Here is a 25,447-nt window from a genome sequence, read left to right on the forward strand (position 1 = left end):
AAGTTCTCCTGGCTGATTTCTAGTCATTTAAGGCCGTGTGGGATGCCAGCAAGGGTCAGTAGCTTTAACCATATCCACACTGAAAGTACTGACATCAATCCCCAGGCTGTTGAAGCAATTGCTTTCATATTTTTAAAGGAATAGTTTGACAATTTGGGAAAGTTATCTTGCCTAAAATGCTGGTATCTGTATTTAGGAATGTAAAAAAAAGTATTACAATATTAGATTTTGTGATAGTGTATCAATCTCAAAATACTGTACTGTGATCATTTTATGTTGTGCTTAAACCCCAGATCACTATATAGCAGTGCTGTTACCTTTCTTCCCTGTCCTGGTTGCATAATTTTTTTTTTTAAACTCAAATGTTCTACATAATGGTGTTTTGTTCTTTATACAATGACAGTTTCTTAAAATCAGATTTTAAAAAAGCAATATATCATCTTGCTTACAGTACTTGAGAATATACTGCAATATTTTGAATTGTAACCCGTATATCATGATATGTATTTTATTGCCAGATTCTTGCCAAAACATAATCCTAATCTGTATTGGTAAGTACAAGTGTCCTATACCACATCATTTTTTAAGACCAAAACAGGATCCAGCTTCTTCCCAGCAGCATCCTATGTGCTTTTTTTTCCCTATGATGGTGAAGTTGTGTCCTATGGCATTATTCCTTGAATTCATTTGTAATTTGTTCATATGTTTTACAAAGGGTTCAAACTGAGTCAAACCATGCAACAATGATAGTAATCACACTGCATTATACATGATTTAGTATACAGCTGTATAAATATGGTACGTGTATTGGCCAATTTCAGATATTGGATTTGGTATCAGGAAGAAATAAAATGTTACTGGAAGATCTCTAGTTATGTACAAAAAGATTTCTTGACCAGGCGCAGTATAACTTCCCCAACACATTCTCATAACTAAAAAACAGCGTAGATTGATCGCTAATGACTCCAGACATTACATATATGATCACTGGTAGACTGGACCTTAAGTATGTGACATGAGCGATATGGTGTATGTCTTTAACGGTGTGAAACAGAAGCAGTTTGGTTAGGTTTAGGCATCAAAACTACTTGTTTAGGTTTAGGAAAAGATTATGGTTTATGTAAAAAATCAGTGTGTCATGTGAGTTAACTGCAGCGATGGAAACCATGCATGTAACAAAACTTAAGTTACAACTTTAAATAAGTCAACGCTGACTTTTGGGTTCACATGGGACCTGAATTTCAGTCTCCTGGGTGAAAGTCCTGTGTTCGTTTGACCAATCCATCTGCCACCACCTCTTCCTCATGTGGACTTTCTTGCTCTTTGTACTTCTTCAAGTTATAGCTAGACGAGAGATCACCACCAAACAAAACAGAAATACAGGCTGTAAAAAGCTGCTTGCACAGACAACCTGTGGGCTATGACCCTTCTTCTGGTGACTGAACAGACTGAACTGAGACTCAGCTGGTTGTCTGGCAGCATCATGGTGATGATGAGACCTGAAGCACGGAGAGATCAAGCGGAGCTCAGACAGTAGGCCTGTCTCCACTGACATGTCTTGCTTTCCATGTATTCCACGACAAAACTAGCTCGCATGCAAAGATTTTGGGAACAATATTAATATATCCATTGTAAAATAAGACAATGGAAGATATTTATGTGCCATAAGACGCCTTAACTTGTTCATAAAGTCACTGTACAGTCAGATGTTCAGTTCTCTCAGATGTTGGACACAAACATTTCTTTGAACTCATTTAAAGTGACAATTATTTCTCTGATAAATGCTATTTCTGACTGCTGTATGAATGAAAAACTAGTATGTTGGGCAGTGCATTGTATTTCTGTGACAAACACAACCACAACCAATATTAGCCGCAGTATAATTGCATATTTAATCACACTTCTTAAAGCTTTGGTTGTGGCAGTGTTCCAGGGGAAGAACTTGTTATGCCTAATGAGTATGCAACGTGATTGGTTTTACACATGGTTAATTCATATTTCCTTTTCCTGTGACAATTGCAAGACGATTAAAAATGGCGGACAAGAGACTCCCGTGTGAAAGTCCTGCGTTTGGGTCGTGCATCCAACCCGTCTTTCTCCTAACATGGACAGTTCTTCCAGGATTTCGTGGGCTGTTTTTGGAATTGTTGCAGCCTACAATGCCAGATTTCATGGCAGCTTTTCTAAAAAAAAATTGCAATGTATGTTGCGATGTTTTTAGGGATTTTTTGCAAAAGAAAGTTGCGATTTTTTGTGTGTAACTCACTAAACTCAAAGGCAACTTGTTCCAGGGAAAACAAAACTGCACTCTATTCTGAGTGTTCGAAGTAACCTTCCCAAAAAAGCTGAGGATTACAAAAAAATTCAACAAAATGTGCCCTTGGAGGATATTCCACAAAGAAGCAAAGTCTTTTTGAGCTCAGACAGCACAAAATGCTAAAATAACAGTCCACAGAGCATTGATGAATGTTAATAACAATGACAAACCTTCTGCTCTTTTGAGTACCCGTGACAAAAATTGATGGAACTCGAGTTATACTTGTGGGAAGCAATGAACATGAGTCAAATTTGTGGAAAAGTTTGGACAAAATCGCAAGGTTGCGCAAAATTCACAGGGATTGGTTGAATTTGCATTACTTGTTGCGATCACTACATCACAACTACCTGAAAGGACTGCCTGAACGTAACCAAACTGCCACTGTTTAACAATATGCAAATACAAATGGTGCATGGTTTCTATTCTTATTGTGTTCTCAGCACCACGTTCTAGGCCAGTGGTTCCCAAACTGGGGGATGTAGAGCCACTGCAGGGGGGGGCGTGGATGACCGGGGAGAAAAACTGAGTTAAACAAAGTTAAATTAACATGATATATGTTGGGGAAATAAAAAAGAAACAAGAGTTTATGGATGCTGTCCTGCTAACCTTTATTTCGCTAAAATTCAACCTGAAACTTTTCTATCAGTTGCTTCCATAGTTACTGTTAATGACTGATAATAGTTTTGGCATGGCGGGGGTGGAGGCTTTCAGGTTCTGCAGGGGGGGCATTCTAGAAAAGTCTGGCAACCTCATTTTTAAAGTGGGGACATCCGTGTTTATTGCTTTTTTTTTTTTTTCCATTCTGACAAGTATACGGCCACTTTTCCGAGCAGTATGAATGTAAATTAATGACATTTATACAAATGTTGCAGCAACTTTGGTCTGTCTTTGCTGCTCCTCAGGGTGCTATGGCACCCACTGAGGATCACTGTCTGTAAGCATAGCGGGCATCCCCAAAATTTTGGTAAAATTCATTGGAAAACTGTACAACTGGTCTAATTTTAAACAGGAAGTCTGTCTGTGAACTGTCATGTGTACAATGGACAGAGTGGTAATTTTACTGTTTGGCTTTATTTTCCACTGCCAAATAAGTTTGGCTAACCTGCCAGTGTGTTTGAAACCTGTGTGATAGTCTGACAGCTCATCTTTCTGGCTCAAGAAAAAAATCATAAGCCTGTCAAAAGCTCTGCTCGCAGCCTGTGGAAACGTTGGAGATAGAAGTCGATCGTGACTTTGAATATCAGCTAATACAAGCACTCAAGAAAAAGCTGATACCAGATGACTGGGTCAGGCCACATGACCACTTTCATTTTTCTCATTTTCCCTCTGATTCTAATGACTTGTGAGCTGGCCCGTGGGGTTGAGCGATGCGGCGGCGTCCACACCAGCACCTGTGGGCGTAGATGGACGCGCAAGATGGACAGATGAAGGGCGTTGAGCCTGCCCCGAGGACAGGTTAGCAGGCGGGACAGAGACGGAATCAGACAGAAACCGGAGAGAAAGAGAGACGGGGAGAGGGAGTCAAAGAGAGGGGGGAGAGAGGCGAGAGCAGAGTGAGAGAATCTTGCCAAGAAGTGGGATATGGATCAAAGTCAAGGCAAGTCAAAAGCACACAGCCCGTGGAAACACAGGAGAGAGACAGCGATTGTCAGTTTGAATATCAGACCATATCTCCTCCATGAAGACAGGCAATGAGAGCAGTTTTTTTTTTTTTTTTTGAACTCATTTCCTTTATCTAATCTCATTATTTGCTTTTTTTTTTAAGCTTACAGAAAAGGACAATTTAGTAGAAGTGACAGGAAAAAAGATAAAATGCACAGAAGACTGTATTTTGGACCCATTATGTTACATGTACAGCATGGGCAATTTACCACATCTCCACTCCTAATCTGATTCTTCCCTGCTGTGAACTGAAAGCAGCATCAGATACATTGTGCAATTTGGGAAATGTCAAAAAGAGTTGTGAAAATGTCAAAGTGACAGCATTAAGAGAAAATGACAGCAGCAATTTGCCACTAGAGATCTGCCAAAAGAGTGAATCCCTCAGTCAGAAAATTACATGCCCATTTAAAATTAGAACAAAGAAGTGTTTAAGTTCCCCCTCCAGCCAGATGTTTCTGCCTGTGCTGCGCTTCCCTCGACACAAACCAATCCGAGACTGAACCTTTCCCCCACTTTTATGTCAGTTGTCATTTGAGAGTTGCAAGGCCGGTGCAAATTATTATGGAAAAAGCAAACATCAGATGTTAAGCAGCACAACAGTCTGCCCAAAACGCCACCAGAATAACAAGGTTCATGTGAGAAAAGACGGTTTAAAAAGAATGAAAACAATTCAAATTAAACTGTGTCAGTTCAGTCAAACAGGCAGAATTATGGAAAGATAAGCAAAAATGATGAAATGAAAAATAGATTTTAATCAGTCATTTACATAAAAAATCCCTTTTCAAACATATTAGGAATTCTGAGGCTGAATAAAAATGAGGGTTTCAGTTGCTCATATTAATTTAAATTGGCAAAAGTGGAGGCCTATTTGCATAAGTTGTTTGCTTAATCTGCATAGTCAAGGACATTAACAAATGACACCATGATATGGGCCACTTATGCAGTAAATCTGCATGCGCAGTGGTCAAAAAGGAGAGCAGAGTAATTTGGTTTGTAATGATTAAATTTTCAGCACTTTGAAAGTCACTGGTGAAGTCCCCTATTCAAACTCAAACAGTGACTGTACAGTAAATACATCAGTGTGTTACCTACAGGGCACAGACATATTTCCTGGTTGAAAACTGAATGTTGGTGGAGTATACATTTGTATGGTCTTCAAGATGGTATTAAACAATATCAAACTGAGCTTAAACATTTCGATAATACAAACATTGCCCTGCGTGCGTGCTAAAACAGAAGCTTGTCCGCAGCTAATCTCAAATAATACTGAACTGATCAGCCGATTTCTTATTTTCATTCATTCATGGCTTTACGTTGAACGACCTCTGTGGTTAACAATTTTTGAAAAACCTTGAAAAACCTTTTTTTTTATGGCTCCACACCAGTGATAGCCACGGTTACAGTATTGTGGTCTCAGGTCATCAAATTCCTGTGAATTAGATATCTCAAGAATGACTTGAGGGACTTTCTTCAAACTCGGAAGAAGCATCCGCTTGGACTCACAGATGAACTGATTCAGTTCTGGTGGTTGAAGGTCAAGGTTACGGTGACCTCAATAAACACAATTTTGGCCATAACTCAAGAATTACAAAATTTCACACAAATATCAAATAGAATAAAATGATGAGGTGATGACATTTTATATCCAAAAGGTCAAAGGTCAACTTCACTGTGACATCATAATGTTCAGCACTCTATTAGTCCTCTGTGAAAATAGTCTCTAAGTGAAGCATGTTTCTCACTAGAAATTATTCACTGGAATCACACATGTATGGTGAGAACTTCCATTTTTGCAAACACATTAACACATTTTATTAAATCTCTTCAAAGTTACAGGTCAATATAGTAATTTCTTCAAAATGTGAGTGTGGACAGACATAGATGTAAACTGTAACTTGACTGGTTGGTGGAGACAAACAACTGTGAGGCAGTAATTCTATCTTTTGACTACTCTGTTTTGTGTGACAATTGACAGCTGACTCCTTACTCTTCTGTACCAGCAGCTAGGGGCCACAAGTGACCAACAGCTGCTTCGCTTTGACATGTTGTTTCAGGTAGGGCCAACATACGCAGAGGTCATGTTAATGCTGGAGGAACTTTACATTACATAACTGCAGTTGTGTTGGCATTGCAGTAGGTGCTTCACCATCTGTTTCCTGAAGCGGATCTGCACTCCACTGAGTGCACTCCTCTAGTCTTTTAAAAGTGTTAAGGTTTCTTTAACACATAATTAATGCTCAAAGAACTAATGACTATTTTCTCATTAACAACGGGTCAATTTACTATAAGTTATGCGAAAGGATTCCCTTATAGTGACATTTGCACAAAAAAATTTCACCAAACTCTTGGTTTTGGTCTCACCAGTCCTATCGATTTCCATCCTACCTGATCAATGGCTGGTTAAAAAAAAGTAGTCTATGAACTGTTTGACTGTAGTCATTTCACATAACTTTACAATGTTTCAAATAATCTTATTTGACTAAGAGTGTGATAAGGAACTGTTTACTTTGTCTTTTCAGAGACACTATGGCATTCAGTTTCTCAGAGGCTGCTGCATTCATTTGTGTGAGATGTTACTTTGCAAACAATTTACAGGAAAACTATTTAGACTCACTTTTACTTTGCAACTCTTCTTTATGTGGTTGTTTGCTAATTTAGTCTGCTATTCATTATGGATGTTTTGGGTAACACCAAGCACTCCCTGAAAACTACAAATTAGGAGATTCTAATTCTAATTCAGAAATTCCAACATCACACATGGATTTGTTTTTTTCTCCTCTCCAACATACAACTAAATACTAGTATTTTACGCTTGGGATAAACCATCGTCTGGCCAGTGAGATGATGACCAAAAGAGCCACAAGAAAGTGATTTTTAGCGAGGTGGTAAAGGTACATGCATACTTTACTCAAGTAGAAGTAAAAGTTTCTGGTAATAGTAAATGCACTGATTCAACTTCTTTACTCAAGTAAAAGTGAAAACGGGCACAGACTGAAATGTACTCAAAGTTTAGAAGGAAAAAATTTGCTCTCTGAGGGACATTTCTATCAGGTGTTTCTGTACAAAGCTGACGGAACCTCACATTTTCTCTGCATTCAAGTCTCCGTCTCTGTTTGCTTCATATTGTTAGACTTCTTATGTCATTTTTGTCTTATTACATCCAGTTACAAGATAAAAACAAGATAAACGTATCTTTTATGTCATTTTCCTGGTTACGTCGTTGTCGTTTTGTTATGTTTTTACATTATTTTTGTCATGTTACGTCTTATTGTATCATATTTGTATTGTTGCGTCTTGTTATGTCGTCTATGTGTTTTTACATCTTTACGTTATTTCCATCTTTGTCCACCTTTTACATTGTTTTCATATTGCTACATCTTTTTATTGTTTTGGTCAAGTGGCGTTTGTATCTTGTTACGTGTTTTGCATCATTATGCATCTTATGTTTTTATTTGATTTTTGTTTTATCATGCCTTTTTACATGGTTTTGGTCTGGCATTAAAACTAAAGTAACAAGCCTGTTTTGAAAATGTATGGAGTCGAAAATACAGATATTTGTGTCAAATTGTAGGGAGTAAAAGAAAAAGTTGGAAAAAAAGATATACTCATGTAAAGTACAGATACCTGGAAACTCTGCTCTACTCATTTCTGATTATTAGACTTGCATTTGAGACATTGCAAGAGACAAGACAAATGAATATTAATGTTCCACGTCTGCTTGAGGTGCAAACATTCAGTATTTTGCTTATCTGTTAGCACAATTTTACAAGGCAACAATGGGACATATATAAGATTTTTGGCTTGTTGTAGATTTCTCCTGACAAGTCAATAAATTGATGACCCTGACATGACCCTGCAGTATAACCTCACATTACATTCATTCTGATTTAAGCAACACAGAAGCCAACTGCTCCAAATGATGAAATCCAGGTATTACTGCCTCTTCGAACCGTAGTTGTGGATGTAATTGCCATTTTGAGCGGTGATGCCACATGTTTCTGCCACTGTAGAAACACAAAGCCACCTGTGCAGACATCTGTATTGATTAAGAGGGAGATGAAAAACTGAAAAATGTTTCTGAACAGCATCCGCTGTAGACAGTGAAGAAGAGAGAGGTACGCTGGAGCAACAATCTGTCAGAGCTGTTACAGAAGGGTGGGCGCTTTTGCTAATTATGACAGATATTTCTAAAAGGTTCATGGATCACATTTTTAATACACACTGAACAAGAAGATAAATGTAGGCCGAACAATTTTGTTTTAGCTCCCATTTTTCATGTGTTAAAGTAAAAGATCCAAGACTTCCTCTTTGCAAAGATTTATTTCTCTTAAATTTTGTTCTCAAATTTGTTGAAATTTGTGCCGGTGAGCACTTTGCCAAGATAATCTATCCACTTGACGGGTGTGGGGTATGGAGATGCTGATTAAACAGCAGGATTATGGCACGGGTGTGCCTTGGCCACTCTTGAAAATAGATGTTTATTAGGCACTGAGCTATGGCTATTTCACATAGGGCTGCAGATCCCCAGGAGGGCAAAGTCATGACCTGTCCTTGTCTGTCCTGGCTCTTACCCTATTCTAACTAGTCACTCCTTGTATACATAAATCCAACCAACTCGCAAAGGCAGCCAATAAGAAGCAAAGTAGGGCAGGTCATGGCTTTGCCATGTCTGTAGCCATATGTCAAATATCCAGAATTCAGTCTTTTACAGATAGCATTGCACATTTTATTGTGACCAGTCCAAAGCACACCTGTGCATTAATCTGTTTAATGAGCGTCTTTTGTCCCTCTATGAGATGGTTATGTTGCAATTCATACAAAGTCAACCAATCCCCATTAATTCTGCACGACCTTGCAATTTTCTCCAAACGCTGCAAGTTTTCCGCAAATTTGACCAATCTTTGTAGCTTCCCGTGAGTTCTGCCAATCATAGCGGTTTCCCATGTCACACATGCAAGTCTCAGTGAACGAACTTGAAAAGAACTACTACTGCTCACTACTGAAAAGAACGCAATAACTGACACGTGTCAGTGCTCTGCGCACTTTTATATGTTAATATTTTCTGCTGGCAGCTCTGAAATGATTTTGCTTACTACCCCCCAAGTGCATTTCATTTACAAATAAAGCATATTTTGTTAAAATTTTTGTAATCCCGAGCCTTTTTGGTAAGTTCACTTGGAACACTCAGAACAGAGTGTGGGTTTATTCTTCCTGGATCAATTTGCCTCATTTGATTTTTAATGAGTTTTTTTTTTTTTTTTTTTGCCAATTTGCCATAATCTGTTAGAAAAGCTGCCCTGCCGTGAAATCAGGTATTTTATACTATTTCTATTCCAAATTCTGGAGGGATTTTTCTCTATATGCCACATCTGTCAGATAGATGGATTATCTTGGCAAAGGAGAAGTGCTCAGATTTTTACTCAACTCATGAAGAATGAGAGTTAAAAAAAGTGCTGTGCTGCGTTTAAATTTTGGCACATGATACCTTTATTGTTGGAAAATAGGATTAATTTGATTCTTGTTGTTTCTAATATGAAGGAAGGAATTTACAAATTTGATAACTGAGCGTATAAATATACACAGATTTAATGTTAAGTACCGTCTTTGTTTCATTCATCTCTGAGCAAACCAGAATAAGATGTCAAATGTCAATTACTTCAGATGGTTTTCAATCAAATCAACCTCAGTGACAAATGTAATTCAAACCCATCAACCTGCATTAGCGCCCATGCGTGGAGGGGGCTAATACAGACGATATGGAAAAAAACTGTTTAATGTCAGGCATTACTTGGAATCAAAGTGGGGACTAAGTGGACTGTGTCCTCTTACAGAGCCAATAAAACCAAACCACACGTCACAGCGTGCCAGCGCTCCGGCCCCATAATCCACTTACTAACGGATGAGGATGATGTTATAATGGCACCAGTGCTCCTTATGACTTACACTCCTGTCATGTAAGTCCTGAATGGGAGAGAGAAGACATGGCCTTTTTCAGCCTGACAGAGCAGGCATGGTATTAGAGCTGAGCTATCAATCTGCCACTTAGTCTCTGGATGCGAGGCATTAAGACGCAGACGAGGCAGAAGGATCTAGACTATCTGACAGCTACAAGATAGCAAACGGAAGTTTCTTGTTTAAACACAATAAACTTTATTATAGCCAAAGGGCCACTGATTGGATTTGATATCAAGTTGCAATATTAGTGATTGAAATCGACAGTTTTCATGCACTGAATCCTCTCATACATTTGTTTTTATGCTAACTCCTGAAGCCAAGGTTAATGCTGTTAAAGTATGATATTTAATACCTGCGATGAAATGAAAAGAAACCTGAGTTGTGAGGATTATTAGCAAATAGGCTTTATGATCCAGCGCTGATTCTGACATTGAGCAAATGTGAAAGTCACAACCCCATTTCACACATGTCACACAAGGCTTTCTCCACTGGAAATGAGTATTAATGACAGAAACGGTCTGAATCATTTGATTCAATTTGGTGTATTTCATAAAAGCTAATATAGCATGAAGCCATGATGGTGTTTGAGTCAGTGTGGTGAGAGGGCATTAATGTAAAACCATTAAATGAAATCAAACCACATTTGTCATGTAAACATTTATTCTGTTGGAGTTAAATGAAGTCATGGTTGTAGACTAGAGGCAGATGTTTTAAGGGGCTGAAAAGATTTTACAAAATTGGTCACCACGTTTTCTTTAGCTGTGTTTAAAGCCTCTATACTGTGCAACTTCTGAAATTATACTGTTGCATTTGTCACATTATTCTGATGGCATACATTGTTGAAAACTAAAACTGTCAAATCAAGTCAAGTTCATTCCATTTACCAAATCATAACACTTTGTCAGTGCACTCCTCATGAGGAGCAGGTCTAGGCTGTACTCTTTATAAGAACTGCAGTGTATGTGTTGTCTTCAGTCCATTTGTCTCAAAGCTGGAACAAGCTTCTGCTTCTGTATGGGTGTCTGCTGAGACGTTAATATGTCCTAGAGGTGTGGCAATGTCAGTCAGTTGGTCTGTGAGTTTAGGTCCAGGGTGAAATGTCTCAACAACTATTGGATGAAAAATATTCATGGTTCCCCAACAATGTATTCTGATGCCCTGGTTGGAGATGAAATGATCTGAAAATTTCATATCATGACATAGATACAGAAACTAAACTTTGTCAAGCTTCAGTATTATCATGGCGTTGTTAAAATGTGCTGAAAATGCTGAGTAACTAACCTCCAAACAACTTGAAATGGTACGTCCTTTGTGATGTCAGTGCTTTGCATTGTTGCTACCTTTTGCTGAAGTGGGATTATTTACTGTGAGTTTATTAGATTGTGGTAATTAAACACAGTTTTAATTATAATCAAAATTCAAAGAGATAACCCTATTCTTCAGGAATTTTACCTTGGTTTATCTTGAAACTGGTAATCGTTCTCACAAATTTTATCCAAATTTTATTTTTATTTTTTTTTAAGACTAGTGTGATTAACAGGAAGTAGGCTGTTGGTATAAGCCTGCCACTGTCCCACTATTTCAGTTGGAATTGTCCTCCCTCAACTATCTCCATGCTACCAGATGTAAGCCCCCATAGCTTCATGAAACAACTACAACAGCCACTGAGCTAGCCATGTTTCCCATCCGCGGTCACTAACAGTACAGACACTAACATACTAGCACTTGTTATATTTTGTCTTTTGCAGGACTTTAGAAAGTATGTACAGATAGTGGAAAGAGTCTCTGAGAAGTCACCCATAAGTTTCTGAAGAGCCATTGTGAAGTTCAGAGCAATACCTGACTACAGCTTCTGGATGATCCAAAATGGGTAAAGAGGTGGAGATGAGGTGGCTGAATGAAGCAGCTACCTAACAGCTAGCCACCTGTGACGGTACCTTCCTGTCACTCAAAGCGGCCACTCCCCTAATTATACTTAACTTTGAGCTTCACTGTAATTTAAGTTATATAAAAGGGGAAGTTAGATAAAGTAAATGAGGAAATTAGCTATATTGACAAAAATATTTATTTTCTTTGTGTTAGGCTGTAAACATGCTGATTTCTGCTCTATAGTTGGGCATTTTAATATGGGGGTTCTATGGGGATTGACTCAGTTTTGAAGCCAGCTTTGCCAGACTCATGCGGCCTTTTGGGGAACTGCAGTTTTTGGCATTACCGCATTGGCTTCATTTTTCAACCCCGGAGGCTGCTGCTTGGGATTTAGCCATCTAAATGCCAGGGCTCGCTTCCCCACATGCAAATGTTCCACCAAAACAAGTCCCCCCCTCAACACTATGTTCACCCTGCATCCTGGGCTTAGAGCTGCCCAAGACTAATTTGACTGGTTTAAAGAAATACAAACAAGACATTTTTTTCCCAACTTTTCTCCAGTGGTGGCAGAGCCCTAAAACAGTGTGCAGACAGGTCTGGCTATGCAAGACTACTTCCAAATACCTGCAAAACTGTTGTTGTTAACACACTATGCTATGCTACAATCAGCTTAAAAGCACAACAGTATTTATGTAGCCTGAGAAAGCAGCTAACATGGCTGTAGACTTGTTTATACCTGTTGTGATTCTGAGTATAACATTAACCCAGGGTTTTTATATTTGAAGCGGCCCGCCTGGCCTGAAATTCCCCAGCAAACAACAGACGGAATTAACTGGAGTTTTTTTTTGTTTTGTTTTTTTATACAAATTTAGGCTTTGTAAACACATTGTTGTTGCATTAGGATCTATCTGGTTTGGCTCGGCAGCTGATTAATTGAGAGATTACATCGACAACAAGCCCTACCAGTCACAATCAGGGGCTGCAGCTGGACACAAATTTTACCCAATTGAGTCTGTCTCTCTTTATGTCTTTTTGATATTTCCTCTGGCAACAACAAAGTTAGAAATGCACATCAATCACATCTAGATGGTAGGCTACATCTAGATATTTTTGAACGTTTGAATGGTTCAGTTTAGCTTTATAGAGCATTCAGTAAGTGCCGCATATACAGCTGCCACTCAATGCCTGTCTAATTCAAAAGGAAATGTGAAGCAATAACATCGGACGCATTTACGTGCATAGAGTGACCCAGCTTTTGGCCTCGCTGCTATTAAGGTCACTAATGAAGTGGCTTTCATCATTTCTCATTGTGCCCCTCTGACACAGAGAGATTGAGTATCTGGGCTGTAATGAATAAACCAGTTAACAGAATATTCCTGTTAACCTGTGAGACTGTGTCCACAGAGCGGCGGAGCGGCTTGGCAGCAAAATTGCCTGGAAAGGTCCGTCCCCCAGCTGCTCTCTCTCTCTCTCTCCCTCTTTCACTGACCAAGAGAAGGTTACTCCAACAGGGGGGGAGGAAATAATGATCCCGGTGGTGATGGCGGGACTTGTGCTGGCTGCCAAGATTTTGCTGACATGAAAATGTACCCATAACGCAGGGAGATTTCTCCATAACTCAGGTCTTCATTCAGATCTTTCATACTACATTAAACCACACATCTGAGCTGAACTACAAAATGATAATAAGTGTAAAGAAATTATTATAAGAGGAAACTATCAATTTAGTGTCAAGTGGATTGAATGAAAATCTAACTAATAAATAAATTACACAGCATAAAATGAGACAAAAGAATATAATAACAACAATAGTTTAAGATGTTAACAAGTATTGCTGAATTACAAATGAGCACTGTGGTCTGCAAGGTCTATGAGGCACCAGGCTTCCAAAATACAGAGCTGTAGAAACATATGGCCAGCATGAAAACAATAAAAATTTAAGGTAGCTCATTCTTATTTATGATGTTTACATTATGTAAAATACATGGAAGGGAAAAAAAAAAAGAATGTGTGGATAAGCATGTTAGGAGCTGAATTCTCCGTTTGTGACACTGTAGGGAGTCAACACCCACTGGAGCTAAGCTACATTTCTACGGTCACGTGGTACAAACGTTTTGATAAATGTGACAGAGCGCATTGAAGTCCCGCCCACAACGGAGAGGGGGAACCATTCGGCGCTCTCCATCGACTTTGTGATGCATGGAGATGACTCTTGTCACTTCCATCTGCTCGCAAACAACAACAACAACAACAAAAGCCTAAGAGCAAGTTTTTATGGGCTGTTGGACTGAAAAACTGAACCATTAAGAAGACAAAAGTGGATTCAAATGTGAGGCATCAGCAGGAAGAATGGGGAGAAGGAACTAAGTTATGCATGGCCTGGTTTTGATCTTTGTTAGATTAAATGAGGCTCTTACCTGATTATCCAATCAAATAATTGTGAATATTTTATTCTGGCCATGCAGACTGACACGCACATTCAAGGCAGTGGGCTATTTGTGCAATATTTTTTTTTTTCTTTTTCTATTACGTTTAAGGTTTAAGGTGTTTTTATACACTGTGCAATATTACTTTCACTATCACTATTCTTCATTATAATCATGTACAGTTACAATGCAGTATAACTTTTTACTACCTCTGAATACAACTCACAATATTACTTTCAATATAATTGTCATTACTGCATTTTTTGTTTAGCTACTTCTGTGCTTAACTTATATACTTCTATTGTTATTCTCTAAGGCACTGTTTCTTATGCACTTTATATTGTATGTTTAATATTTCACTTATTTGTTGCTCTGTTGTTGTTATTATGTTACAGTAACGTTGGAGCAGTCTAACACAAGAATTTATGTCAGGATTAATAAAGTTCTTATCCTGTGTTATCTTTGGACAATATTTGTGTAATACTTGATGTAATTATATGCAATATAGCAACTGAATAATGCCATAGCCAGCCTAATAATCAAACTGTTTAGCTTTACATGTGAACAGTAGATAATACTGTCATGTGGTTTTAATATCAGCCGTCACTAGGATATTATTAATGTGTTATAAATATTTTCCTTGATTTCAACTACAGTGATAAATTTTGTAGTTGTCATAAGCATGTAATTAACTGTTATTACACAGTCTAATGCTTTTATACTTGTGTCAGGAATAAATCTATTGGTTTCCTCTCACCCCTTCAAATAAAAAATGATTCTCCAATACTACACACTATGTCACATGTGATTAACTTGAAATTTCCAGTTACACCTAATTAATACCAACTATGTTTAGTGATTGTCTCTCATGTTGAATTATATGATTCCTCTTAAATCAAACTTTACTTTCATTCATTTTAGCTATATTTAGCTGCTTTCTGCATATGTACGTGTATATATTTATATTCTGAGAGTCACTTGCCACAAATGTTTAACTGCTTCGAGCCACTACCATTCCCAAAGTTTCATCTGCACAATCCAAAACTCATTTTTACACTCGTCCAGGTGTGACTAATTCATTTGGTGGCGGTGAATGAGAGGTAGGAATTCAACGTGTTTCTACAAACAGACGAAAATTAGAAATATACGCCAGAATGCAAGGAAAATAATAGCTTAGGTGCTCTGCATGAAACCTTTTGATATTCAATTACTATTAGTGTTGGGGAATTGTGATGATTATTGAACACTTGGGTTGAGATAAGACAGACTGTCTTGTCCCGACGAACAGAATGTCATGCAAATACAGGAGATAATCATACTTTTAATAAATGTGGACTCACTTGAAAGGAGCCTTTTTCACACACATTTGGACTATCATATCTGGTTTTTTGTACCATCTTTTACCTTCAAATCTCCATCATGAAAAATATGTGGCTTGTTTTTATTTTTATAGGACCTGATTTAACGGGACAGTTCACCCCAAAACCAAAAGTACATATGTTCCTCCTGGCCTGTAGTGATGTTCATCTTTTTTTTTTCTTAATTTTTGTGTGTGTGTGTGAATTTTGGAGATATTGGGCATAGAGACATCTGCCTTGTCTCCAGTATTAATGGACTTAATGGCACTTGGCTTGTGGCGCTCGAGGCACCAAAAAAATACATTTGAATAATTCAAAACCAGCATCTCTTTCCAAAAATCATGACCTGGTTACTCAAGATAATCCACACACTTGGTTGTGAGCAGTTTCCTGTAGGAACTACTTTATTTCTGCAGTAGAATCTACCTGGAACTACTTTCTACATACATGAAACTGCTCACAACAAGGTCTGTGGAATATCTTGAGTAACCGGGTCATGATTTGTGCTTTGAGCACCACAAGCTGAGTGCCATTTACTCTGTTTCTGTCAAAGAGAATGCAGACATCTCCATGGCTGATATCTCCAAACTTCTGCAGCTCAAACCAACAAAAATATAAATAGATAAATAGCACTACAGGCCAGGGAAGAAATATGTAATTTTGATCTTGGGATGAAATGTCCCTTTAAATAATATTTATAATTATAAGCCTACAATCTTTTTGCACCACCAATACATTGTACCTCATGCAAGAGACGGTTGTGTTCTTAAGTGGTGCGTACAAGTGATTTAAGAGAACTTGACTTTCTCCTAAGTCGAGACATTTCTTCTTTTTTTTCAGTGACAGTCCAACCCTGCGTTAACATGGCATTGACAGCACTCGCTTTTCCCATGTCTTGGCCTCAGCAGGTCTTTTAATTCCACTGCTGATGCTGTTAAAATCACAGATTTTCTATTATGGATCTCTGAAAGCTGAACGTCAAACTCCAAACTCCAAGTCTCACGCACATATGGTCAAATACATACACGTGGATCATTTACACAGTTTTCTTAAGTTATGAGTGTTTCTTGAATCTGATATGGCGAGTTCTTTGTACAAAAAAAAGTAAGAAAAATATAAGACAAGAATATGAAAATGTTCTTGCATGTGGTCCATTGTGTATCAAGGTGAATCAGGTGAATATGATGTTTGTATTACTGAAAGGGTCACTGCATCTCTCATATTAGCTAATTAACATTTATGGATTCCATAAAGCAGTCATCAGGAAGATGTCCCTTTGTTATTCAGTGTCGCAAGTAGCCATGAAGCCAAATAATACAAGGCAGGCATGACTGAACATGGGTACTGACACATCCATCGCTGCTTCTGCATTTTATATTTTTTTCTGTCCTTTCTTTCAGTGAAGGTCGTCTGTATAGGAAATTAAATTGAGTCTAACAGTCCATTGTTCATTTGTTTTCCAGTGTGAAGCCAGTGTGGCGTCCTATACATTTGCGAAGGGACAATAAACCAGCCGAGCAGCATGTAACATTTCTGATTTATTAAAAGCATGCTGTCTGCTTTGTAAGACACCGGCTCTCGCTAAAATCCCAACATAGAGCGGAAATTATTTGATGCTGATGCCGTATCAAGTCTGCATGACTTTTCCTGTGTGCTCACTGAGACACAGCTTGAGGCGCAACACAAACAGACAAGTAAAGAAACATTATTAGAAAAATTATGCCGTACATCACAGATGTCATGGTTTGATAGTCTGGTCCTGGAACCTTCCAATTTTCTGATACTGCTCTGAACTTTAAAACAACTTTTGCTATTTGTCAGTTGAGTAAGTTTGTCTAATTTGAGCTCCATTACTGTAGATTGCACAGATAGATGAAAAATGGGATCGCTGCGAGAACAGTAGTGCAGATTAGTTTGTTCAACTAACAAGAAGTTTCAGTACTTCATCGAAAGGAAAGGAAAAAGGAGTGTCCAAGTTCAAAATACTCAGTTTCAGTTATAGGGGAGCCTGGCTACCTCGAGAAGGACACGAGGACCACTGACAGCTGACTTTGAGACATTTAAGGGGAGCTCTAAAGTAAGTAATAATAGTAAAAATGCCAGTGTCTTGTGTTTATTTGCTCTTTACATTACAATTTCATTATTATACATTATCTCCACTGACTAAAACAATCCTGTGTGTGCTGTTTCTTCTGTGTGCTGCTGCAGCCTCGCTTGTCCATGATTCTGACAAGGAGCGAAGGAAGTCGATAAACAGACAGATAGACAGAAAATGCAACTTAGTTTGATTCCGGCTTGCTTTTTGTGGTCGTAAATAGAACTTTCAGCCCTAATTTCATTTTCTCACTATTATAACAATCCACAGACAGAAGGGAAGTGACAGGGGAGTGATGGGAGACAGTGTGAGAGAGTGATGCAACTGCAAAACAGCTATTTCTATAAGCCTTTGTTATTTTATGCAAAGGCTTTACAGGGAAAGACAGATATATCAATTAGTTCATTTCGACTCAAGAACTCTTCACATTAGTTTGCATTCACAGAGTTCAGATTATAACGTTGGTTCGTTGGTAAACACCCTAAGAAGTCCCTTTATTTCTCTGTACTCAAAAACACACAGGTTTGCTAAACAAATGTGTGATTTTGGCAGATTCACAAATGGGAGGGTCACAAGAAGAAAAACACTGCCCTGCTGATTTTCAGTTTGAGTGATTTTTCTTAAAGAAAAATAGGTCAAATTCTGTGATTTCAGCAACTTAAATGTGAATATTTTTGTTTTTGTTACTCCTCTATGACAGTAAATTGAATATCATTGGGTCAAGACATTTGCGGACGTCATCTTGGACTTTGGGAGACACTGATGGACATTTTTCACCATTTTCTAACATTTTAAAATAAACAACTATTAATCAATTAATCAAGAAAATTCACCAATTAATCAACTATGAAAATAATTGTTAGTTGCAGTCCTACTTTGGATTGATAAATGTGTTATTGAATTTTGACACAGCAGCTTTATATTGTTGTCATTTAGCCTACATGAAATGTTACTGACAGTATTAACTGTCTCCAGTAGCAGCAGTAGAATTTTCTTTTTGTTTCAGCAACCATGAAATTAACTGCGTGCATATGACATGTTTTAGTAGCGGTGCACTCCGGAAAATATGTCTCCCCGAAAGCCACTGTGTAAACTGAATCCTGCATACAGTCCTCAGTTAAAACAGTTAAATCTACAAGTTTAAAGCTGCATTAACTGGTAACCTGGGGACAGCAAACAGGGTGAAAGCACAATACTGTCACAATTTCACCTTACAAAATTGCTCACACATTCATACGATCACCAGAAACAGAGCAACATTTGCACATGTTTGGTGTTGTGTGTCTGGCCACCTAACTTAATATCATATTCACACTTATTTTAGCTCTCGGTCTCCAAAGACTCTGAAGACAAATGTCTGTCTCTTTAGGTGCTAAATGCTCCACTATCTTCACCAGTTAGTTGCTAACTCTGTCTGGCTGTGCTTTGGTGCTGAGCAGGTAGTGTCTGGTGGGTTTATCTGAGGTTTTTTTTGCTGGAAACTGCTGCCTGCTGCTTGTGTAAACAAGGACGAGGATGGAATTTGCAGGCCGTGAAATCAGAATAATGAGCTAAGAGATTGATATGCTCCATAGAGCTGAGGTGAACAGCAGAGTTAAGCAATAATTCTATTTGACAGGTCCATTGTCCCAAACTCCCAGTAGTCCAAAAAAAATGGACAGAACAGAAAACCCATTTCTCAGACAGCTCATTCTCCTGAAAACGATTGGCCATTGCTCCAAAGCCCAATTGTCCTAAAAATACACGTACCTAGAAGTTGCTAACCCGAACCCTAACTGGGGTAATGGGGGCACAAAACCAAATGAGGTAAAACTGTTTTATTCTGACAACAGAATACTGTCATCAGCCGTAAAATTGCTTTCGATGTCAATTGGTGTAAGGCCAGAAAGATAGCCTATTAAGAGCAAAAGCAGCATACATTCGGCACCATGGACAGGGAGAGTCACTGAACTAACAACAGCAATGGGCTTTGCTTTTCGGGACAAATGGGCTTTAGGCCCTTCAGACTTCTGGGGTTTCAGAAAAATGGGCCAGGTTTGTTGCTACAAGCTGGCCTGCTTCCAGACATCTGAGTTGCTGCCCACGTCCCCTAATTCACATAGATCTGTCCAATAGAAAGTCATTTCAACCAGCTGAAGAAACAGTCAAACAATCAAAACTTTGCAGGTCAGATTAAGAACGGATATGATCCCTTTTATGTCTACCTCGCTAGCTACCAAGGTACATCCATAAAGAGTAATGACAGAAAACTGCAACAAAAATGGTGATCTGGGAACACATTGGCATTGTCTGACAAGTATTAACCATCTGGGGGCAAATATTTCAAGGTTTAGCCAACTGATATCTTGATAAGGAATAACCAAAAGCTTTTCTTTTTGGCGCTGGTCATCATTAATACTCCAATTAGCAACTTGGGATGCTTGAATGGAGTTCAAATTTCTATAAACATACATGCATATCAGCTATTGAAAATAAAAATAAGGTAATTAAAAAATGAAAAACTAAACTGTTGTGGGACAATAGTTTTCCACCTTTTTTTGTCTCCACAAAGACTGTGTGAATGCGAGCAACCACAGCCTGGTCAAATGTGATTGGCTACAAACAAAACCCAGAATGCTTTTGATACTGCTTCTTAACAAACCTTTACCTTCTCATCAGAATTTTCAAAAGGTGGCAACCAATAATACAAAAGCCGTCCGCCTTGTCCCTTGCATTCATATGCAGATATCTGTTTATAGAGATTATACAGGTTATTATAAGTTGACTTCAGGAAATAATAACTCTTAATCTTCATGAAAACTGCTCCCAGCAACCGCTAATGCAACTTTGGCCAAATTAAAATTCTGTCTTCCTATGAGCAACTTTCAGCTCTCATATAGTCATTTGATTCACTGATAAAAATATTGATTAGTGCAGCTTTAATGAAAGAAATTGTCTTTTCTTCCAGCTAAAACACAGATTTTCATTTTGTTCTTTTTTGTTATTGCTGAAAAACCAACCCGTGGTGCTCTGTTGTCTGCATCAGAGATTCAGCAGCACTACAAACAGGCCGAGCTCTTGGGCTGTGTGCCTTCCTCACAGCCCATAGGGAAGCTATGGATTGGTTTGTCTCGCTCGGCAGGCTTTTCAAAAACACGCCAAGCTGTGATGCTCAGAGAGCAGCTCTGGAGGCTGGGATTCAGCCGAGGCTACTGCTTTACGAGTGGTCAGGGCCGCATTGATTTAAGGTTTATACGATCAATGCTATCAACACGGGTTTTAGGAGGGTCGCCACATGAATGTCAATATCCTACGAGCTGAGCTGTGTCACAATGACCATGTCCTCCCATAAACTGACCGACGCATGGTACTGGTGTGTGTGTGTGTGTGTGTGTGTGTGTGTGTGTGTAAATGCCTGTGACTCTTACTCCCAGTAAAGGTTAGACATTTTTTTAAAGATCACTGGAAAATTATGACATTATAAACTGTGAAATGAAGTGAGGCAAAAGAGAGCTGGCCACCACTACGACAGCAGCAGACTCGCACTGAAACAGCAAGTAATCGCAGTCTTTCGGGAACTAAACTAATTAAAAAGAGATATCGGGAAAGGCTGAAATCTTTACACATCATGTTGACATTACACATGGACACGAAATTACACGTGATGGAGGATGGAGCCTGCTTTGGATGAGTTTCAATTTAATTCAATTTAGCTGCTCAAGTTGGCTGTTTCTGGACAAAATAAAACGATAAGATGTGTGTTTTTAGGAGATTTTTTTTGTCCTGAGAAGGTTTGAAACAACACTGATAAACTTGACGGGGAAGATAAGTGAAGTAGAGCTGCAATGATTAATCAATCACCACATTTTTGACAATCCAACAATTGGTGTGAGTGAACTTTTGAGACAAAAAAGTAAAAAAAATATATATATCCATTTTATGGACCAAACAACATGTCAGCCTCAAGACTTCTGACGCAAACTCACTGAGTGTCATGCTGGAGACACAGCGCCCTCCTGTCTTCCCAGTCCTTTGGTGAAAGGCGATCCTAAAACTCAGTCCGAGCCTTGATGTTCCAATAAAATCAAACATGATCAATATTATTATAAGTCCTGGCTCATGCCAAAAGTTAAACGGCACGTCCCCCTCCAGAGCCGTGCGCAAGCCGTCAGTGTGTGTGAGACAGCAGGACGTCACTCGCTGCAGTCCAGTTGTAGGGAAACTTGTCTATGTTGTCTATGAACCTACACCTTGTAAATATCTAAATAGTTTGTTTGAGCTTTTCTTACACTTTCTCTGTGGATTTTAATTGTTCCTATATGGAATCACAGGAATAGTCAGTTTAAGCTTGCAAAAACGTAAATAGTTTCTTGTCAAATTGGTGATGTCGCTTTAGGATGTTTGTGATTATCTGGATGTAGATTTCTTGGTCTAAATTTTACAAGGGTGCTAATCTCTGTCTGCAACCAACATGCTGCAATTAAGCTTTATTTATTTATTCATTTATCTATTTTTCTTTTTTTAAACATTTTATTGACAAACAGCAACATTGAAATACAAAAGAAAACAGAAATGAATAATGTAAGGGGATCAGAACAGACAGAAACCATTAATGAGTTCATACTGTAAAAATGTTATATAAAATGAATACAGATTCAATATTTTGAGGGCTTCCTTGTTTTTAGAATATACAATTATTTATTTAATTATTTTTTAAAGTAATTAATTGTCTTCATTGTCAAAAATCAAAAAAGATGGTTTGTGACTGAACAATTTTGGATTTACGGATATAAGATTCCCCAATTAATAGGATCAAATTGATGATACAGTGTTGATTGTTTTTAGAGATATAGAGGGAAATAAATGAATGGACATATTGCCAAAAACAGAAGAGCAACCAAAATAATACACTTATAGTGTAAATAGTGTTAGTGTCCCTGCAAGACCCTCTGTCTTCGCAAAATCTATAACTTCTGACAAATTGTCTTTAGATGTGAGAAGAAGAGGACTTAAGTCTTTTAGAAGTCTTTTCAAAATCTTGTACAATCTGTATAATCAATTAATCAATAAAATAACTAAGCCTGAAAGTGAATGGTTAGGTATTTTTTTTTTTTCTTGGGGGGGTATAGTTCCAACAGGAGGCTTTAGGGCATTTTTAAATGCTGCTATGGCCCTGCATACTCGCCACAGTTGTGTATGCCCATAAGAACTCAACAGATCACAATAAAATCTGCTTTATTAACACAAATATTGTTGTGCTCATCCACAAACACAGGAGCTCAGAGCTCAGAGACATACATATATGGCTCAGGGAGCAAAAAAAAAAAAAAAGCATCAATGTATTTGCTTTTCAAATCCACACACTTTTCCAGATTTGCAAGGCCCAGAGGAGGCATGTCACAACATAAACCCTGCTGGTCCCTGCCATGCTGGAGGTGTTTTCTTTTTCCTGTATCTGACTTTCCTTTCTACCTCCATCTGTCACCAAGGCTTTAAAGCGTTTGTGCTGGAGGAGCTAAACCCTCCTCCTTGTTGGTGCCGTACTGCAAGGGGATGTTTTTTATTAAATCTATATTCCGTATTTACACAATAGAAAATGTAGACTACAGGGTATATGCTGGCAATGCTCCCAAATATGGTCTCTTTCCTGGAAGAGAAAAATTTGGCTAACCATTCTGCTATATATTTAATGTAAACTGTATTCCTCAAGTTATGTTCCTAACCCTCTACAGCAAAAAGCCCCGCAGACTGTCCAAGTCTGAGGCCGACTGTATCGCTTTTGCTACCCTGCTTGCCAGACGCCTAAATATTACTTAAATGTTAAGATGCACACCTACCTTTGTTTACTCACTGGATAAGAGACTTACTGCACTTTCTAAAATTAGAGAAAATAAATAAAATACGCACTGAGGGGCTCCACAAAGACTTTCTATAAAGTATTGAATCCCATTCTTAATTATATAAAAGAGAAAGTCAAACTGTCCACTGTTCCGTAAATAGGGAAGTAAAAAAAAAAAAAAAGTCAGAATCACCCATGCTCATTTAACACAGTTCAATGCACTGCTGTTTTCTCTCTCTTTAACAACTATATACCTGACAGCCTGCCACATGTATCTATTAGGGTTTAAACCCAGGAACCTGGATCCCAGGAAACCTAATCAAGACCATTTCTCATTTCCTGGGAAATACAATGGCGGGAAATCTTTTTTTTAAACACAGAGCACATGAAAATATATTCAGAGAAATGTAGGTCGACAGTGTGTGTGCGTGCTGTGTGCCAGTAAAACACAATACAGACTATTAATTAACACAAATACCGTAGTTAATACGGTTTGCTCACTGAATTCATCTGTTGCAGGTAGCTCGCACTTGCAGCCTCGGCTCCTAGCAGCAGAGCAGCTCCAGATACGGGTTAGAAAACACAGAATGACTTGCTTTAACGAATTTCATTGTTGTTGTTCTTCTCAGAGGACAAATCACAGACGATAAACTTGGCATTTCATAATTCTGGCAGTCATAGTCGAGCAGCAGATATAACAAAGTTCAAGCTGGATGTGAAGCTTATATTAATTCTAATGTTGATGGACATAAATTGTATTGTTTTGCCTTAATAATGATCAAAATGATACACAAAAAGGTTGGTTAGGAGCACATACATGCATAAATCTTGCTGTTGCATTTAGTGTTGCTTGACATGACGAGGAGTTAGCTGAAGTTACACATTTTAAAATAAGTTTATTTCCTGGCTTCTTTTCCCTCGATAGAAAAAGTCTAATTTTCAGGAAAAATATTAATCCCTAGTGTTTATGTAGTTATGTACCCAATCATGTCATTTTGATTTATCTATAATTTACTTATTTTATTATTTTGTTGCTGTTATTCACTTATGTATTTATTTCATTCGGGCGGGCTCACTTTTGTTTTGTTTTTTTCTTCTTGCGTAGGTTGTTTTGTGTGTTTAGTTTCATTTGTGCATACAGTGTCACCAAATGTGTAATACAGTACTGTCATTTTTGTTAAAAGTCACAATAAACAGAGTTGAAAAAAAGTTCTTAAAAAAGAATGAATTTTGAACAGAATTAGAAGTGAATAATTTAATTCTAATTATCTAACCAGCGCAGCAATAGTAATGTTTACAACAACAAAACTCATTAATATCTCATTGGAAACAAATCTAAAATGTCAGTTAAGTAAATCATATTGATGCTGATGCTGGTGTGATTCAAGATCATTTGTCTGAGAAACTTCTTTAGTTTCAAAAGTTAGGAGTTTCTGTTGTGCTCAAAACTAAATTGCCTTGAAATTTTGTTTCAAATTTATTATTGTGTGTGCATGTGTGTGTGTGTGTATGAGCAACTTAACAAACCATTTTAGCTTGAACACTCACCCTTCACATAGTAAAAAAAAAAGAAAAAGCATCCAGATTTTTTTGTGGAGCCTCCTCAATCCCCTGTGACCACCAACACTCACAGGTTTGGAAAGTCATCAATAATTCATAGAACTGTAGTTACATATGTAACTCTTGTTTCAACCGCTATACCAGCAAGTTTCACTCACTCATTTATGTGAATGTTAAATGTGAATAATGAATTGTGGGAAAATGTACATTTGCACTTACCATAAACACTGTGACACTGATCAACACGGGAGCTCAGAAGTAATAGATTAGTAGTAGAGGTAGTATTTCTATTACTGTGGTATCTATACTACTACTAATCTTCCCTAATCTTCTAATCTTCATCCTCACAATCCTCATCTCACAGCATTTTTTTAAGAGAGGAAATTA

The 25,447-nt window shown here is 38.0% G+C and overlaps 1 protein-coding gene across 1 annotated transcript in view; it reads right to left on the reverse strand.

The window, feature by feature from the left end:
• Window positions 1–25,447, reverse strand: part of LOC146318276 (astrotactin-1-like) — a 425,337-nt gene that overhangs the window by 283,168 nt on the left and 116,722 nt on the right. The window lies entirely within an intron of this gene.

This window comes from Lutjanus erythropterus, chromosome 12, assembly GCF_056507025.1.
Source record: "Lutjanus erythropterus isolate fLutEry1 chromosome 12, fLutEry1.hap2, whole genome shotgun sequence".
NCBI lineage: Eukaryota > Metazoa > Chordata > Actinopteri > Lutjaniformes > Lutjanidae > Lutjanus > Lutjanus erythropterus.